Below are 19302 nucleotides of genomic sequence, written 5' to 3' on the forward strand. Positions count from 1 at the left end.
AGCTTAAACAGCAGAGGTTTGCCATTTCACATCATGAGAAGTTCAGAGAAACCACTCAGAGTCAATTCTGCATCTCAAGAAAGTTCTCAAGGACTCAGTTTTTATCTTTCTGCTCTGCCATCTCCTTAGCCAGCTGACAGACATATTGGGTGGACCAACAGACACCCCCGCAGCGAGGTGATCCAAGCCAAGGATTCCTTGGTGCCCCTGGCTAGTAGGTAGAGATGTCAAGAGCATTTGTGATGGTTCATCTTAGGTGTCAACTTGACTGGATTAAGGGACACCTAGATAGCTGGTAAAACATTATTTCTGGGTGTGCCTGTGAGTTTGTTTTGGGAAGAGACTGGCATTTGAATCAGCAGCTGAGTCAAGAAGATTGCCCTCACCCAATGTGAATGGGCACCATCCAATCAGCTGAGGACTTAGAACAAGAAGGCAGAGGAAAGGTGGGCACATTTCCTATCTCTTCTGGAGCTGGGATACCCTTCTCACACCCTTGGACATTAACACTGCAGGTTCTCAGTCCTTCAGCCTCCAACTAAGAGTTGCACCATCAGCTCCCTTTGTTCTCAGGCCTTTGGCCTTGAACGGAGCCACCCTACTGGATTCCCTGGTTCTCCAGCTTGCAGACAGCCTGTCATGGGACTTCTCAGCCTCCATAATTGCTGAGCAAATTCTCCTGACCCATCCACTTGCAGATTCTTGGCAATAAATGGTTCTTGTTTCCAGACACTGTGTTTTGGGGTGGTGTGTTACTTTGTATTCTTATAGCATAGCTGACTGGTTCATCCTCCCCAGAGAGACTGATGTTCAGAGATGACTGCCATCCCATTAGCCACCCGTCTGGCTCCTCTTTACTTGGACCCCTGATATGGCTTGGATGTCGCCTCCAAATCTCATGTTGAGATGTAATCCCCAATGCTGGAGGTTGGGCCTGGTGGAGGTGTTTAAATCATGGGGGTGGATCCCTCATGAGTGGCTTGGACCATCCCTTTTGTGATGAGTGAGCTCTCACTCTGAGTTCACATGAGATCTGGCCATTTTAAAGTGTGTGGCACCGCCCTCCCCAACTTGCTCCTGCTTTCACCATGTGACATGCCTGCTCCCACTTCACCTTCTGCCATAATTGTTAGTTTCCTGAGGCCTCCTCAGAAGCTGATGCTGGAACTGTGCTTCCTACACAGCCTACAGAACCATAAGCCAATTAAGCCTCTTTTCTTTATAAATTACCCAGTCTCAGGTATTTCTTTACACCAATGCAAGAACAGCCTGATACAACCCCCTTCCTACTGTGAATCTGTCCCCTTGCTGGAGTTTTGGGGAAGGCAGGGCCCACCTCCCACTACAAAATCCAAAAGGGCAAGATCCTCCCTCTCTCTCCTTCCTAATGTCCAAATCATGGGCCCCGACCCAGAAACTTAATATGCTGTGACAGACGCAAAGATGCAGGGGTAGAGGAGCAGTTATGCACAGAAGTGGCAGTAGCCAGCAATGGCAAACACTCTGTTCTGGTCAGTGCTCCCAGCTCATGGGAGTGGCCCCTCGGCAGTGCCCCCTCAGCCTCCTCCATCCTGGCTCCTACCTGTTTTTCTGAGTCTGGTTCTCCAGACTTCCTGAAGATTCTGTGAGCTACCTGATATCCCTCCAGTAAATTCCTTTTCATCTTAAGAAGGCCAAGCTCTGCTTTAATGCCTGCAGCCACGAGCCCTGACCGGCACATGCAGGGAGCAAGTGACCTAACCTTTCTATGCCTCGAGTCCTCAAGGGAGACAAGGATGATAATAGCACTTGCTTCATAGGACTAAAGTGAGGTCATCCCTGCAGCAAGATAGCACAGGGCCTGGCACACAGCAAGCACTCAATAAATGTTAGCTGTCAGCACTACACATCCTTCAGCTTCCAGGGAGGTCAAGGGAAATACAAAACTAAGACTCTTGAAGCCAGATATGTCTTTCTCTCCTTTAAAGTCATCCCAGAAACCCAAAGGGTTGTCACCGCTGGTAAACGGGTAATGGGAGTGACAGCAATGATGATGATGATGATGATGATGATGATGATGATGAAGATAGCAAACACTTCCAATGCTTGTATAGTGCTTTTTGTTTTGTTTTGTTTTACTGCCAGGAACTGTTCTAAGTACTCCACAAATTTTATCTCCTCTAAACCCTCATAAGCACACCACGAGGAAGTGTTACTTCACATCATGAGAAGTTCAGAGGAGCCACTTGAAGTCAATTCTGCATCTCAAGAAAGTTCAAGAAGATTGCCCTCACCCAATGTGAACAGGCACCATCCAATCAGCTGAGGACCTAGCTAGAACAAGAAGGCAGAGGAAAGGTGGGCAAATTTTCTGTCTTTTCTGGAGCTGGGATACCCTTCTCACACCCTTGGACATTAGAACTGCATTAGAACTCATTTTACAGATAAGAACACTATGGCACAGGAGGAACTGGTTTGTCCAAGGTCATATGAGTTGTGGGCAGTGGCACTGGGGTTTGGTCCCAGTGCTCTGGCTCAGAGTCAGTGGCAGCAGGTTGAAGCTGTGGAGAGCACAGCAGGCGCTCACTAGTGGTTTATCTTGTGCAAAGCCCCTCACTCACCCAGTCCCTTGGACTGGTCTGCCCCCATGTCCACCAGAAACAGCAAGCTTGGGAGCCCTGGCTGAGTCACCGGCTTCAGGAATCTGGGGCATTTGGGACCTTGGTCATTGGCGTGGATGTGTGGTTCTGGTCAGAACCACCTCTGCACCCTGGGAATGGTGCAGGAGTGGCAGGCCTGCCCTCCTTGGCCCCACCTCACTCTAGGGGCAGGAATACAGCCTTCCCACCACCAGCCTCTGAGTTTTGGGGTGGTGTGTTACTTTGCATTTTTGTGGCATGGTTGATTGGTACATCCTCTCCGGATAGACCAATGTTCAGAAATGACAGCCATGGAACCATGGGAGGCGCCCACTGGTTCCTCAGCCCCCAGCCTGGCTGTATTGACAACTGACATCTAGACTCTGGGCTTGGTGCCCAGGCAGAGCAGGCAGCCAGAAGTGACCACTGGGGCCAAGAGGGCTGAGGTCACTTGCCTGGCACCTCATGGCTACTCATTGGTGGAGTCCAGATTTGAACCCACATCTGCCAACCTGAAGGCCCCTGTGGTATAGCCAAAAGGAGCATGTGGCATCTGTTAGGCTCACGTCTGGCTGACAGTGGCTGTTTTGTGCACTGTTTTTAATTTTAAAAACTATTTTAAAAACCAATCTCTGACATTTATGGAGTGTCAGTTACAGAGAGCCAGACCCTTACATGTGTGACATCACTGAATCCCTCAGCTGCCCTGAAGGGCTGCGCCACACTCAGCCTTGTTTACAAAGGGGAAACCAAGGTACTGGAAGTAAGGGGCCTGGTGCACATTTGTGTTCCTTGCCTGTCTAGCATTCTTCACCCCTTTTTCTAGGAGGGGCACTCCCATTTCCCTTTGGGAAATCTCCCACTCTTATTGGTGCAGTCAGGTCAAGGCTGTCAGTCAAGGTGCCCTACTCTCCTCTGACAAGGGGTAGGCACATGACCAGGGCTCGGCCAATCAGATGCTCTCTCCTGGGCTGGCCCCACTCAAATCACATGACATAAACAGGCCACATCCGAGGCTGCTTCACATTGAAGACTGTCTTCTGGTCCTTGCTGCCTAGGTCCACTCATCTGAATCCCATAGATTTTGAGATGCTGACTGCAAGAATTATATTTCATCCTTCCTATAAGGCCCCATATCTCTGACTGAAGTTAGCTGAGCCTGTTTTGTGTCGCTTGCTGGCAAGTCAGGGCCCTACCCAAATTCGAAGGAGCACCCCAGGTTCACGCAGGTAACACAGGAGTCGCATCCAGGAGGCCTAATGCCAGAATCCAGAGTCTAGGCTGCTGCCCGGGGTAGGAGTTCCCAGGTAAAAGACGGAATGAACATTGCCTGTGGCCCAGGGATATTGCCAACAGTAGCTGTGAATTTGCCTTCATTCCCACAATAAAGCCACATTGTTTTTATGAAAGAGTAATGTCCTAAGCTACTCAGAAGTGATTTTCATTGTCCTCAATCTTCCCAGCTCCATGGATCCCACAGAACAGCTCTCCTGGCACCCCAAGAAGCATCTCCTTTACCCACCCCACCACATTCCCCTGCTGCTCTGGAGGCACTGGGAGGGCTTGGCCCCCTGCGACCCTCTCCGGGGGTCCAGGTGGATGGGATCCAGCGTAGCAGTGCCACTTAGAACCTTACAGGTCAGCCAGTCAGGCTTTTTCCACCTCCACATTTGTATCATAGCCACATGCCTCCTGTACTAACATTTTCTTACTGTTGTGTGTTAAGCTGACACACATTCTTTACTGAAATTACTTAAAAATCTAGAAGACTTCATTCACTTCACTGCTGGAAGGGGCACTGGTGTCGCTGTACATAATTAGAATGCAGCCATGCACAGGAAACATGTGTTACCGTCCAGCTCGGCACCATGGCCTGCCCAGGGCTCGCCAGTGGCGAGCGCTTTGCCAGGGGGGTTGGCAGGGGTTAGAGAGGTATCCCAGATACAGGCACCGCCCTGAGCCTCCACCCTGGATGTGGTCAGAATCAAAGGTTCAGAAGGAACCAGGAGGGGCACATGTTATCAGGACCTCCTGAGGCTGTGTCATTTAAAAGAAAAAAAAAGGAAGCAGGAGAGATGCACTTTCTCCATTAGTGAGCTGATGTTATTTAAGGCCATGGCGTGTGGCACGATCTTCACATTTCAGGAAACACTGGTCCTCACGGTGCACGTAAAAACAGAGAGTAAATGAGTCTTCTCCCAGGACACAGCACACTGGAAGAAGACAGCCTGGAACTAGGCTGTCCCGCTCACATGCCAGCTCTTCCGGCAGCACCTTGCTTTGTCTCTTTAAAGCATTTCGGATGCTCCCAGGCAACTCCTGGTGATCTAGGACCACATTAATCTCCGCAGCCACGCCCCTTCCATCTGTTGAGTTTGGGCTCTCCTCAATCCCCCCACCCCCACTGCACCCACACCACCAGTTGGTGTGGGCTCTGCGAATGCAAACTCATTTAAACGTCAGCTGGAGCAACAGAGCTCAGCAAAACAAGCAGGCAACAGAAATAGACGTGACAATCACTGGTATCCTAGACTGTCAGCAGGCCTTCCAGACCCTCTTAACCCTTCCTGGGACAGGTAGCCCTTGGAGACATAAAATAACTAGAGACCCCAGCCAGGAGAAACTCATGCATATGCATAATTTTGTATGCAATTTTAGAGGGGTCATGGGACCCATCCCACCTCAACATCTTGTGGGGGTTTTTTCTGTCTTAATGAACTGGGGTTCCCAGAAAGATTTTGTTTGCAAAAAGTGATCTGATTCCAAGAATTTGGAAATGACTGATCTTACTGAGTTTTCAGGCAGCTTCCAGTTAATAAGCTGTGAAAAAATGCTCAAATTCACTCCAGAAGCAGCAGTTCAGGGTACCTCTGCTGCAACCAGAAACCTCTTCCAACTCTCGACTTATCTTTTTGGAAGGGTGAACCTTGGGGTTTATCTTAAACGTGGAGGCACTCCTGCAGCATCAGTAAAAGTCTTTGACACTTTGAAGAGGATCCAAGGTTAAATTTCAGCAGGGAGGAGACACCCCGTCTCCTTTCCTCACCTCCACAGCCGTGGCTTCTACCCTCTGCATTGCACAATTCAGGCACCATCTGACAGAATACAAAAGGAGCCATGTCCTGTGGATTACTTAACTCTGAGGTCCCAGCCACGGTCCTGAGTGGCCTTAATGTGTATGCCTTGCCTTTGTCATCTTAATGTCCCCCATTGTTTTTTGTTTGTTTTTGTTTTTTTGAGATGGTGTCTCACTTGGTCGCCCAGGCTAGAGTGCAGTGGTGTGATCTCGGCTCACTGCAACCTCCGCCTCCTGGGTTCAAGTGATTCTCCTGCCTCAGCCTCCCGAGTAGCTGGGATTACAGGCACCCACCACCACGCCAGGCTAATTTTTGTATTTTTAGTAGAAATAGGATGTCTCCATATTGGCCAGGGTGGTCTCGAACTCCTGGCCACAGGATATCCACCCACCTTGGCCTCCCAAAGTTGGATTACAGGTATGAGCCACTGCGCCCGACCAATGTCCCCATCCTAACCAAAGGAGAGAGTGGAAGGTTGGGACAGGGACCAGCCCCATGCTATGTTCCCCTTCTTGTTCTAGGACTTTGCATGCTTAAGTTCTTGGCATTTGAAATCTTCTCTGTTATCCTGATTGCTTTGTTTCTTAGCAAGGACTGGGGTAAAAGATCTCCCCCACAGGAAGTTGTAAGGACAGAAGCTGAACGATAGGGCTAAGAGAGCTCTGGCACAGGAAGGATGGGACACTGATGAGAGGGAAGTAAGAAATTGTTGGAAAGTGGCCAGCAGGAGAGGAGGGAGGTACTAATGTTATCTGGCTGTGGCACTAGCAGTTTGAGACCTAGAGGGACAGGTGTCTATGTGGGGTGTCATGTGGTTGGGGAGGGGCAATTTCCACCTGCAACGGGGGGCTGCCTGAAACCCAATCAGAAGACTCATGGCATGGTGCTAATGGCCTTAGGGAGCTGGCAGGAAGCAGCTGGGCTGAGAAGCGGCTGCTGTGGCTCAAGGTGCCTGCTGGGTCCTTCTGCACTGTATTTGCTGTAGAACGTGCTCTCTGGCCAGGAACGCTGGGCTTTCACATGCCACCAAGCACAAGATCCAAGGAAGAGAGATGGCCCATACTTGGTTGCCCCAGTTTCCTCATCTGTGCTGTAAGGATGATCATCCATGGCAGGCCCACTTCCCAGTGTTGCTGGGAGTCAGAGCTGGGTGGTGGACGGAGTGAGTGTGTCCAGGGTCAGAGAGTAGCCCATGTGTCTTCTCCTTGGAGCAGCCTTCAGATCCAGTAGATGACCTTCTGGAACCCACAGCTCAGAGGCTGAAACTCAAATGCCAATAGCATTTGCAAATGAGGGACACAGCTGGCTGGTGTATATTCAGCCCCAGCACCATTCCTCACGTCACTGAGAATGGTATAGTGGCCATGAGCATAGACTTTGAAGCCAGACTGGTCCTGGCTGGACTGGGTCCAAATCTTGGCTCTGCACTTACCAACCGCAGATCTCTGAATTTCAGTTTCCTCGTCTACAAAGGGATTAATAAATGATAAAATAAATCATCGGCAAATAGCATATCGATACCTTCTGTTCGCTTATCCTGCAGCCATGACAGACATTGCTAATCAATCAAGATATTCTTTCTCACTGAGCCTCAGAATCCTTCTGTATGTCCAGAGCTCCAGGCAGCCACTCCCAATAGGTAGGATTTGGCATGTGAGATGAATCGTTTTTGTCATCTCATTACAATACCTGTAGAGCACAATTTCTGGCACATAGCAGATCCTGCATAAAAGTTACCATTCAGCCTCTTCTCATTGCAGGAATCCTTATCCATTATCCCCAGCTTCTGCTTACTCACCTCCAGTGACGGGAAGCTCACTGTTTCCTCAGAGTAGCCATTCCATTGCTGGACAGTTCTGATGATTAGGAAGTTCTCAAATGTCCCTTCCTGACCCTCCCTTTTCCCTCAAACAGTCTATAATTCTATGACAAAGAGCCCCCTTTCTTTCTGCATGAGCTGTCATTTACAGATTTAGGTGATTTATTTTTAGGTGATAAGTTTGAACCTCCTGAGGAGTAAACCCTTTCTCTCAGCTTGCATATAGTTGATCCCAGACTAGCTAAGCAGCTTCAGCATTTGATGGACATGTTTGGGGGAGTGAGTGTGTGTGTGAGCGTGCGTGTGTGTGCGCGCGTGTGCGTGCACGTGTGTCTGTGTCAGAATGTATGGGTGAGTAGGAGAGATTGAGAAAGAGAAAAAAGAGAGGAGACAGAATGAGAGAATGTATTTTAAAGCCTCCTAACACACTGGCCAATGTCACTCCTTATGTAAGCCCCATAGCTTCCCGGGGGATTGGGGTTGTATTCAGGGCCCCATCGTTAGCTGATTAAGGCTGATTATTCCAAGGGGAGGGGGTAGTGAAAAGGGACAAGAAGTTACATAACTATCCATTTATTTAGATTTAATCCATGTTTCTAAATTTAGGAGCTGGAAGAATTCAAAGCTGCGCCCCTGTCATTAGAAGTGGCGCTGGCCACACAGCGGAACATGGGTGTGGTGAGTGTTGGAGACCAAGACCACCCAGGATCACGGTGGGGGCTTTTTCCCAGGGCACAGTTCGGGGACTTCATCTCACAATCCCAGGAGAACTTGTAAAAGGACCCAGTATTGCTCAACACATTTCATACCCTGGAACAGGTGCATAATGTGACTAGGAGGGGGACAGTGTTAGAGACGGGAGGCCAGCATGCCGATGTGGGAGAGGGAACCAGAACTGAATGTCCTGTGAAGGGGAGCAACTCTAGGAAAACCTGGACAGTCGTGGTCACCCCCAGGGTATGGCATGTGTTCATGCATATGTCCTAGTGTGGCCATTTCCAGATGGATTTCCTTTCTGCGTGGACTCATAACTTTTCTGTTCTAAACATTTTGTGCAGGGGTGTGGAAAATCATGAAAGTCATTCAGGTTCTGCCTTCCACAAGGTCACTGCATCTAAGTGGGTCTCTCTCATATCAATAATAGTGTAGGTTCACATACACACAGAGGTAATTTTTTTGCAGACGGCTGCAAAGGACACTCTAACAAAATAATGATTACAACTTTTTTTGGAAGCCAGAAGTATCCTGAGCAAAGGGAGCCGTTTTCTGATTTGCGCAAAGACACCACATGGGCTTGCAGCGACCTGCCTCTAACTTCCACCGATGCTGACTGTATCCAACTCCAAGTTCACATCAATAGTGATCCTGTTTAGAGAGAAGCTGCTGAAAGCTGAGGATAAAGAGCAGCTGCAGAGCTGTGACTCCCCATTCAAGGTCTCAGAAACATTGCAAAGGCCATTGCAAAGAGGTGACAGCACTCCGTAAGAGTACATGAGGTAAGGTGCATATAAAAGCACTTTATTAACTGTAAGGAATCCACATTCATTTTAGGAGAGGCTGTGAAGTTGTGTTACAGTGGAACATATGCCAGACTTGAACTCAGCAGCTTTCTAGCTCTGTTAGCAGTAAATCACATGGAGAAAAGGCTGCGAGAGACCCTGTCCCAGAGCCTGCTCACAACGAACCCTCTATGAATGACTGATTTCTCTCTCAATACTACTTTTAAAGTACCCCGGCAGTGTGTGGAATGTGATATTTTCTTTGAAATCCTCTGTACTTAGAACAAAATTCCAATTCCTTACCCTGACTAAAAATCCTGTGTCTGACGCCCTGCCCCCTAGTCCCACTCATGCCCTGCCACACTGTCTGGGCTCTCCCTACTCCTCCCCTTGAACACACCAAGCCCATTCCTACCCCAGGGCCTTTGCACTCACCACTCCTCTTCCTGGAACACTCTTCCCTCATCTTTCCTTGACTGGCTGTTTATCCTCATTCAGGCCTCAGCATGAATGTTGCCTCCTAGATGGAAAATAGCCCCTGGTGCCTCCAACAACCTCACTCTACTTCAACTTTCTGCATTGTCCTTACTGCTTTCATACACTTTCATCCTCTGCTTGTTTCTTTTCTGTCTCCACCACCAAAATTTAAGCTCCACAAGGGCAGAGATTTTTGTCTGTCTTGCTCACTACTGTAGTCCAAATGACAGGTGTCCGACAGAGGATGCTGATGAATGACCGCACTTTGTGAGAATGCAGAAGTCAGCATCTTCCACACTTAGGAGCCCCTCTCAGCTTTATCCTTCCCCACTCCCCCACTTTTTCTCTCCGCGGATTGCCTCTCCTTTTGTCCACATTTCTCTCATGTTTCACTAAATGACTTCCCACTCTCTTCCTTATCCCCTTGCTTACTCTGCAGAGAGCTTTGAACATCTTGTTCTTTCTGTTTTCAAGGCTGGGGTGACTTTTAACCTTCCCCACTTCTCATCTTTCTGAATGTCTGTCTGTTGGCTTGGATCCTCTTCTCTTTGACCCTGGGAGAAAAATATGAAGGCAGCATGGGAGTCAGGGGTGGGAGAGATTTTAGATGACCAAGGAGCCACTGTCCCCAGAGGCAGGGAGTCCTCATTCCTGAGGCTGTGAGTGGAGGCTGAATGACCACAGCCTTCTCACAGTCCACCCCACCCTCCGGGGAGGCCTGCAGACTCTGCCGCTGCTGCAGACAAGCTTACTTCCCTTCTTCAAGCCACGCTTTTAAAAATCTGCTATGTGAGCATCCCAATGAATTGGTTTGGCTTCTGCCGGCTGTTAGCTGGACTAAGGAATTTGAATGGCACTTGACAGTTTACAAGCCTCTTTCATCATTCGTTAATTTGGCAAATGTTTACCTAGCATCTGTGATGACAGGCATGCCTTTATTGTTTTATTGGGCCTACTTTATAGCACTTCACAGACATTGTGTTTTCGACAAATGGAAAGTTTCTGGCAACCCTGTGTCGAACGAGTCTCTCAGCGCCATTGTTTTCAACAGTGTGCATGTGCTTCGTGTCTCCGTATCATGTCTCGGTAATTCTCACAATATTTCAAACTTTTATCAGTATTACTATATCTGTTATGGTGATCTGTGATCAGTGATCTTTGATGTTACTATTGCAATCATTTGTGGGCACCATGAACTGTGCCCATGAAAGACAGTGAACTTAATCTATAGATGTGTGTGTTCTGCCTGCTCCCCACCAACCGGCAGTTCCTCCATCTCTCTCCCTCACCCCAGGCCTCCCTATTTCCTGAAACACAACAATATTGAAGTTAGGCCAATTAATAACTGCACGATGGCCTCTAAGTGTTCAAGTGAAAGAAGGAGTCATACATCTTTCACTTTAAACCAAACGGTAGAAATGATTAAGCTTAGTGAGGGACGCACCTTGAAAGCCAAGACTGACTAAAAGTGAGGCCTTTGTGCCAAACAGCCAACTGTGAATGCAAAGGAAAAGTCTTCAAAAGAAATTAAAACTGTTACTCTAGTGAATTCACAAACAAAGAGACAGTAAAGCAGCCTTGTTGCTAACATGGAGTAAGTTTGAGTGGTCTGGATGGAAGTTCAAACCAGCCACAGCATTCCCTTACGCCAAAGCCTAATCCAGAGCAAGGCTGTAACTCATCCTTTTTTTTTTGAGACGGAGTCTCACTCCGTTGCCCAGGCTGGAGTGCAGTGACACAATCTCAGCTCACCTCAACCTCCATTTCCCGGTTCAAGTGATTCTCCTGCCTCAGCCTCCCAAGTAGCTGGGACTACAGGCACGTGCCACCACGCCCGGCTAATTTTTGTATTTTTATTAGAGATAGGATTTCACTATGTTGGCCAGGCTGGTCTTAAACTCCTGACCTCAAGTGATCCACCTGCCTCGGCCTCCCAAAGTGCTGGGATTACAGGCGTGAACCACCGCACCTGGCCCTTACTCGACAATTCTATGTAGGCTCAGAGAGGTGAGAAAGCTGCAAAACAAAAGTTGGAAGCTAACAGAGGTTGATTTAGAGATTTAAGGAAAGAAGCCATTTCTGTAACATAAAAGTGCAAGGAAAAGCAGCAAGTACTGATGTAGAAACTGCATCGAATTGTCCAGATCTACTAGCTAAGATCATTGATGAAGGTGGCGACACTTACAACAGGTTTTCAATGTAGATGAAACAGCCTTCACTGGAAGAAGATGCCATCTAGGACTTACATAGCTAGAGAGAAGTTAATGCCTGGCTACAAAGCTTCAAAGGACAGGCTGACTCTCTTGTAGATAGAGGCTAGTGCAGTTGATGACTTTAAGTTGAAGCCAATGCTCATTGACCATTTCCAAAACAGTAGGGCCCTGAAGAATGATGCTAACTCTACTCTGCCTGTGCACTAGAAATGGAACAACAGAGCCTGGATAACAGCACATCTGTTTACGGCATGGCTTATTGAATAATTTAAGCCCATTGTTGACCTACTGCTCAGGAAAAAAATATTCCTTTCAAATATGACTGCCCATTAACAATAGACCTGGTCACCTGAGAGCTCTGACGGAGATATGCAAGGACATGAATGCTGTTTTTATGCCTGCTAACACAACATCCATTCTGCAGCCCATGGGTCAAGGAGTCATTTTGACTTTCTTATTATTGAAGAAACACATTTCAGAAGGTTATAGCTGCCATATATAGTGTGTACTCTGATGGATCCGGGCAAGGCACACTGAAAACCTTCTGGAAAGAAGTTATCCTTCTAGATGCCTTACAGACATGCATGATTTATGGCAACAGGTCAAAATATCAACATTAGCAGGAGTTTGTAAGAAGTTGATTTCAACCCTCGTGGATGACTTTGAAGGGTTCAAGACTCCAGTGGAGGAAGTAACTGTAGATGTGGTAGAAAAAGCAGAGAACTAGAATTAGAGGTAGAGCTTGAAGATGGGACTGAATTGCTGCAATCTCATGATAAAAGTCAAGTGGATGATGAGTTGCTTCTGAGGGATGAGAAAATAAATTCTTAATTACTTAAGAAAGTAATTTCTTAAGATGGAATCTATTCCTTGTGACGAGGCTGTGAACATTGTTGAAATGACAACAAAGAATTCAGAATATTACATAAACTTAGTCGATAAGGTAGCAGTAGAGTTTGTGAGAATTTACTACAATTTTGAAAGAAGTTCTCCTATGGGTGAAACACTACCAAACAGCATCGCAGGCTACAGAGAAATCTTTCATGAAAGGAAGAGTCAACTGATTGAGCAAACTTCATTTTTGCCTTTTTTCTTTTTTTTTTTTCTGAGACGGAGTCTCTCTCTGTTGCCAGGCTGGTGTGCAGTGGTGTGATCTTGGCTCACTGCAACCTCTGCCTCCCAAGTTCAAGCGATTGTCCTGCCTCAGCCTCCCAAGTAGCTGGGACTACAGGCGCCCGCCACCACGCCTGGCTAATTTTTGTATTTTTAGTAGAGACGGGGTTTTACCATGTTAGCCAGGATGGTCTCGATCTCCTGACCTCATGATCCACCTGCCTTGGCCTCCCAAAGTGCTGTGATTACAGACATGAGCCACCATGCCCAGCCCATTGTTGTCTTTTTTTAAGAAATTGCCAGTCACCCCAACCTTCAGCAACCACTACCCTGATAAGTCAGCAGCCATTAATGTTGAGGCAAGAGACCTTCTCCCAGCAAAAAAACTAGGACTTGCTGAAGGCTCAGATGATAATTAGCATTTCTTGGCAATACAGTAGTTTTACATTAAGGTCTGTATGTTTGTTAGACATAATACTATTGCACACAGTAGGGTACTGCTATTTTAGGCATAATCCTGTTTCACACTTGTACAGTATAATGCTATTGCACTCTGCTGATTACAGTATAATGTAAACATTAACTTTTCTATGTACTGGGACACCAAAAGACTTGTGTGAGTCACTTTATTGTGATACTAGCTTTATTGGTGGCTTTATTGCAGGAACAGAACCTTCAGTATCTCTGAGCTATGCCTGTATTTGCTAGTCATGGCTCTAAGTGTTTTGCATATAATAACTTACTTACGAAACAGGTAGTGGTATTATAATTATCCTTATTTTACAGATGAGGAACATGTGGCACAGGACCGGATTTATGATAAAGCTCAAAAACTTAAGCTTCACAGTTTCACACACAGGCTCATCCCAGGTATGGTCCCCCACTGTGTCGCACGTAAAATTAGCAAAAGTAATATAGTTTACCTGTGAACAGCTAAAATCACTGTCACTTTCTACTCTGAATCCCATCTCTGGCTCTTTCTCTCATCCTGATTAGCACTGGAGTGGCTGTGGGCATTTTGCAGACCCAGCTTAGGTTTAGTAGAGTTGAGAATACATTGAGTTTGGGTTTACTGAGCTAAATTTATGCGGTTCAAAGTCCTTCCATGCTTAGTTAGGTTACCACTAGCCACCAGGTGTCGGAGATGGTTTCTAGGACCATCCTACCGCTCAGTTTGCCAACTAATCTGGATCTTGATTCAAAGACGGTGACCCCTACTTCCCATCATGATATGAATTTATTCTCTGCCCCCCAGCACAGAAAGTGTGCAGAAAGTGAAGGAAAAACAGGTCTGAACCTGTTTTTGAAGGAATTTTGAAGGAATTTTCTATAAAGTAGCTTGTGGCTTGTGTTATGATTTTTAGTAGCAATAATCATCCTATTATCACCCTGCCTCCATTTCCTCACCTCTAAAATGGGGACAATAAGCGGGCTGACATCAGCTTATGTCACAGGATGATTATTGCTACTAATAGGTATGATTATTACTACTAAATAGGTAGTAACAATAGGATGATTATTGCTACTAAAAATCATAACAGGAGTCACAAGCTACTCTATAGAAAATTCCTTCAACCATTAACTAGGTAAGACTGTAAATGGAGGATTGGCTTCCTGTGTATCATCCACATGCCTACTTCAAAACAAAGCCCTCTCTTGTCAGGAATGTACTCAGTAATGCAGGGCATATAATAAATACACAATATGTTTTTTTTCTTTTGGGGAAGGATTATACAAAATGCAATTCATCAGAATTTCTGTCTGTAGGGCAGAGATTTATAGTTTTACTAAAAGCAGTGAGGATATCTGTAACCAATCAAAATATGAAAAAGCTTCATGGAGGTTTTTCCAAATTTGACAATGGTGCTAAAATGTGCTTGCGTGTGTGCGTGTGTGTGTGTGTGTGTGTGTGTGTGTCTGGGTTTATAGAAAACATTTCCAAGTACAAGTTGTGAAACTGAAAGAAACTTTCCTAAGCTTTATTCAATAGGCCACATTAAAGGAAAGACAGAATTATCTTTTAATTTTCCATGAATATGACAAAATTGTCATCAATATAAAGGTGATCAATGACATGTTGGGGAAGAAAGGATAAAAGTATGTCAGACAACTGATAAAAATGTTATTTTTCTGGATTTTGTGATGTTCGTGACATTTGTAAGCTTTCTAAAATTTCTAATTTCCTATGATTCCTTTTATCATCTTGGTACCTAATTTTCCCTTATTTTTCTTAAGTGGGCCCCAAACTGGGCTCACCTAACTACCAGGATAAGGTATTATAGCTTCCTTATGCAAATATGAGCACAAACAATCCCTCTTCTCATTTTTCTACCCTCTTTACAGTTAAGATGGCTCACAGCAGCCTGACTGCCTGCTGCAGCAGGACAACTGGCGGAGTGAGGAGGCCACTGGGTAGTCCTGGGAGAGGGTGGTGGCTGGAGGGATTCCTGGGGACTGCGGGGGGCCCTGAAGAGGTGGCTGGCTTTGCAATCAGTTTTAAATAGGGTCAACAGGGGTTGCTGAGGAAGTGAGGGTGGGGGTGGAAGAAAGAAAGGATGACTTCACAGCTCGTGTCTGCCACTCTGATTTTTCCCTGGGGGCTCTGACTCACAGAGTCTGGATTTTGGGAGGGCTGGCGGGGGTGGCGGACAGCAATGCCTCTCACCTGGCATCCGCAGCACCTCCACGTCCCCAACACCAGCGCTCGGGCAGCCGCCCACGCAGAGCCGTGAGAACGCCCGGGAAGCCCGCAGGCTCTGGGCACCCGGGCCCCGCCGCAGCCTGCCTGGACCCTCCTGGCCCCGCGTGGGCGGACACGTGCGGCCCCTCCTGGCGCGCGCCCCCACGTGCAGCCCCGCGTGCGCTCTCCGCCCGCTCCCTCCCTGGCCCGCCGCCTGGGCCGCTGCCAGCTCCTGGAGGCACCTACGCCCGCAGATGGGCAGGGGATGCGGGTGGGGGCTGCCCTTGGGGTGGAGGCCGTGGAGCGCATCCCGCTGTGTGGTCAGGCACGTGGCTTCGTTGCCCTGAACCTCCCTTTCCCACTTTAGGAGTAGGAATGCCGGCTTCCTGAGAACCTGTGCTGGCTTGTTGAGCGTTTCTAGCTTTAAGAAGACTATAACAATGATAGTAATCATAGGAATGACGGTCATTTACGGAGGGCTCATGCTGTGCCAGGCCCTGTTCTAAGCACTCAACCTTCCTAGCAACACCATGATGTCGCCCGCTTATTGTCCCCATTTTAGAGGTGAGGAAATAAAGGCAGGGTGATAATAGGATTATTGCTACTAAAAATCATAACACAATGGCCGTTGTCAATAGGAAGGATAGGAACAGGGCCATGGCTGACTGAGGGCTTAAATGTTCCAGCAACTGACACCTAGGCTCACATCAGCTCCTTACATCTCTCCAGCAGGGGCACTTGTATCATCCCCATTTTACAGATGAAGACTGAGTCTCCAGGAGGGGAGGTCACTTGCCCATGATGACCCAGTTGCTCAAGTGGACAAGCCAGGACTCCAGCCCATGCCTGTTTGAACAGACTCTTAGCCAAGGTCACTACCAGCCATTCCTGAAGGTGTCTGTCACTCCAGGGTGGACTTCTCCGTCTTAGATGGACAGGGCTATTACTGTCTGTGACCGCAGAGTGAGGCTCCACCAGGGAAGTGCTGCACCGAAAGGCACTCAGCAGGGTAGAGGAGGAGTTGGATTAAAAGTGGGGCTCAGGTCCCCACCCACCTACCACACCAAACTGGCCAGAGCCTGCTTCCTGTCTCAGGGTTCAGGTAAAGGAGCCCAGAAGAATCACTTCCTGTAAATGTTCCTCCTCTTGTAGATTTCAGGCCAGGCAGCCTGGCAGAAGATACCTGTGTCTTGTTTTCTGTCAAGTCCTGGTGGTCTTGCCATCTCCCCTGTACACCCGCTGGCTCCTCCATTCATGAGCCCCAGAGGCCTGGACCAAGAGGCTGCCAGGGAGGCTTGGAGCACATCTGAGGGGTGGGCACCTTGGCACTTGTCTGGAAGTCTCCCAGGTTTGGCCCCAGCCCACTCTGGAGACCTTTGCTCCACCTCCCTGCCATGCAGACCCCTGGCTCAGCCCAGAAAGCCCCTGGGGTTTTTCAGGATCCCAGATCAACAGAACCTGATGGGCCAGAGAGGATGCCAGCCACACAAGGTCACACAACAATCGGGGGCAGAGGCCACTCTCTACCACCTGAGAAGGATGATGGGCATTGGTCTCCTGCCCCCTGCACCCCCATCCTGAGGTTAACTGTAAGGCCTTGGAGAAGTGCTCATCTATGTGCCCAGTAGGGGCTGTGTGGCTCTCTCTGACCCACCCTGCTGGCACATAATTGAAGGTCATCCTGGGGATCAGTTGGGGCCCGCAGGAACTGGTCCCAGGTGGCTGGCTAGCTGGGGTCCTCTACACACAGATGTCCCCCTCCTCTACCCATGGTCTTGACCTGAGAGACCCCTCTCCCTGCTGAGGGTGTAAGGGGTGTAAGGGGTGCCATCTTCTTCCTACACAAGAGGGCGGTGCCCAGATCCCCTGACTGTGGAAGGGGCAGTGTGGTTCATGAGAGAGCCCAGGCCAGATAAGAAAGGTCCCAAATGTTTACGAGCACTGGCCTTGTGTCAGGTCCCCAGCTGGCCAGGGTAGAAGGCCCCACACACAGTGTCCCCATCATCAACACCCACCCCCACCCCACATACAGTGTCCCTACCACCAACACCCACCCCCCCGACATACAGTGTCCCCACCACCAACACCCACCCCCACCCCATACACAGTGTCCTCGCCAACAACACAGGGCACCAGCAGCTGCACTTGTTAATCAGCGAACCTACCTTAACAACATCATCATCACCCTGACTCTTTAGGCTAGTCTATGTGAGGCTTACTCTGGGTGTTGCACATTCTATAGGTTTGAGCAAATGTATCATGACATGTGTCTGCCATGACTAGATCACACAAGGTCGTTTCACTACCCTAAAATTCCTCCGTGCTTCACCTGTTCGCTTTATGCACTTTATTTCTTCGTTTTCAGAATGAAAACAGCTTTACTGAGTTTAAAATCATGCATGCACTCAATAGCACCCTCCTATTCCCCAGACGACCACTGCTGAGAGTGTGGGCTATGTTTCCTTCCAGGTGCTTTATGTCTGTATCAACATAGCCCACCACACGTGTATAAGAAGTACCCAAGAGTCCATAGGAGCTAATATTGGGAATTGGCATTGACTGAGTACCTATTATGTGCTTGACCTCACTGGACATTAAAAAAAATTTTTTTCTGAGACAAGATCTCACTCTGTCACCCAGGCTGCAATGCAGTGTGGCACGATCATAGCTCACTGCAGCTTTGAACTCCTGAGGTCAAGGGATCCTCCCACCTCAGCCTCCTCAGTAGCTGGGACCACAGGTCCACACCACCGTGCCCTGCTTTTTTTTTTTTTTTTTTTTTTGGTAGGGACAGGGTCTCTCTGTGTTGCCCAGACCCGATCTCCTGGCCTTAAGCGATCCTCCCACGTTGGCCGCCCAAAGCGCTGGGATTACAGGCATGAGTCACTCCACCTGTCAAACCTCATTGGACATTTAACCCTCACAGCAACACTATGCGGTGGCCATGATCTCTGCCGCCATTTCACAGATGAGAAAACTAAGGCTCAGAGAGGTGAAGGTCCTTGCCCAAGGTCCCAGGGATAGAGAGCGTCAGAGCTGTTTCTAATCAAGTGACAAAGAGAGAGTCAGGGCTGGAATTTGAGTCAGGTTAGCTCTGACTCTGTACTTGGAAAACCAGAAAGCATCCTGGTGTGAGGAATTCTCTCCTACCCCAACCCTGGGGACAGAGGTTCTGAGCCAACATGGGAAGAGCCTGAAGAAACAGCTTGCTGGATGGTGGGCCCTTGGAAGATGGAGTGGGAAGCCCCAGCACCCAGCGGGGTGGACCTTTCTCTTCTCAGTCCTGGCTCTAGAAGACTCAGGAGCCTGAGCCTGGGAAAGAGAAGGTGATCTCTTTTCCTCAGCCTGTGTCTGCAGGACTCACATCAGCAGAAAGTACACACCCACTCAGAGGAACGCACTGCCACATTCCACACACTCACATGTGCACACCCTACCTCTCATGACATCCAGGCTCTCTCCCGTCCGCTCTCCCATTTCCGCCTCGTATCCAAGCCACCTCCTCCAGTTGCCTACATTGCGCACTGCACAATTGCAAGGGGACCAGTCACATGGACTGCAATGTGAATGGCACCCCCCAGAGCTGTGTGACACTGCTCACGTTGAGCAGGGAGACTTGGCTCATTTTACACTTGGCAGAAACTGATGCTCAGAGACAGCCAGTGACTTACCCACTGGTCAAAGAGTGCGTCAGTGCTTGCAACAAAAATCTGTCATCCTTTATCTCCCTTCCCCCATGCCTTTCAAAAAGAATTCTCTCTAAAACTTTTATATGCTTTAAAAACAAATTGTTGTTAAACTTCCGT

At 48.2% G+C, this 19302-nt stretch overlaps 1 long non-coding RNA gene across 1 annotated transcript in view; it reads right to left on the reverse strand.

Moving 5' to 3' along the window:
• Positions 1–19085, reverse strand: part of LOC139361790 (uncharacterized) — a 42158-nt gene extending 23073 nt beyond the window's left edge. Inside the window, exon 1 of the long non-coding RNA XR_011619425.1 lies at positions 18934–19085. This is a non-coding gene — a long non-coding RNA (uncharacterized lncRNA). The remainder of the gene's footprint in view (positions 1–18933) is intronic.
• Between the last annotated feature and the right edge of the window lie 217 nt (positions 19086–19302).

This window comes from Macaca nemestrina, chromosome 2 (assembly GCF_043159975.1).
Source record: "Macaca nemestrina isolate mMacNem1 chromosome 2, mMacNem.hap1, whole genome shotgun sequence".
Lineage (NCBI taxonomy): Eukaryota > Metazoa > Chordata > Mammalia > Primates > Cercopithecidae > Macaca > Macaca nemestrina.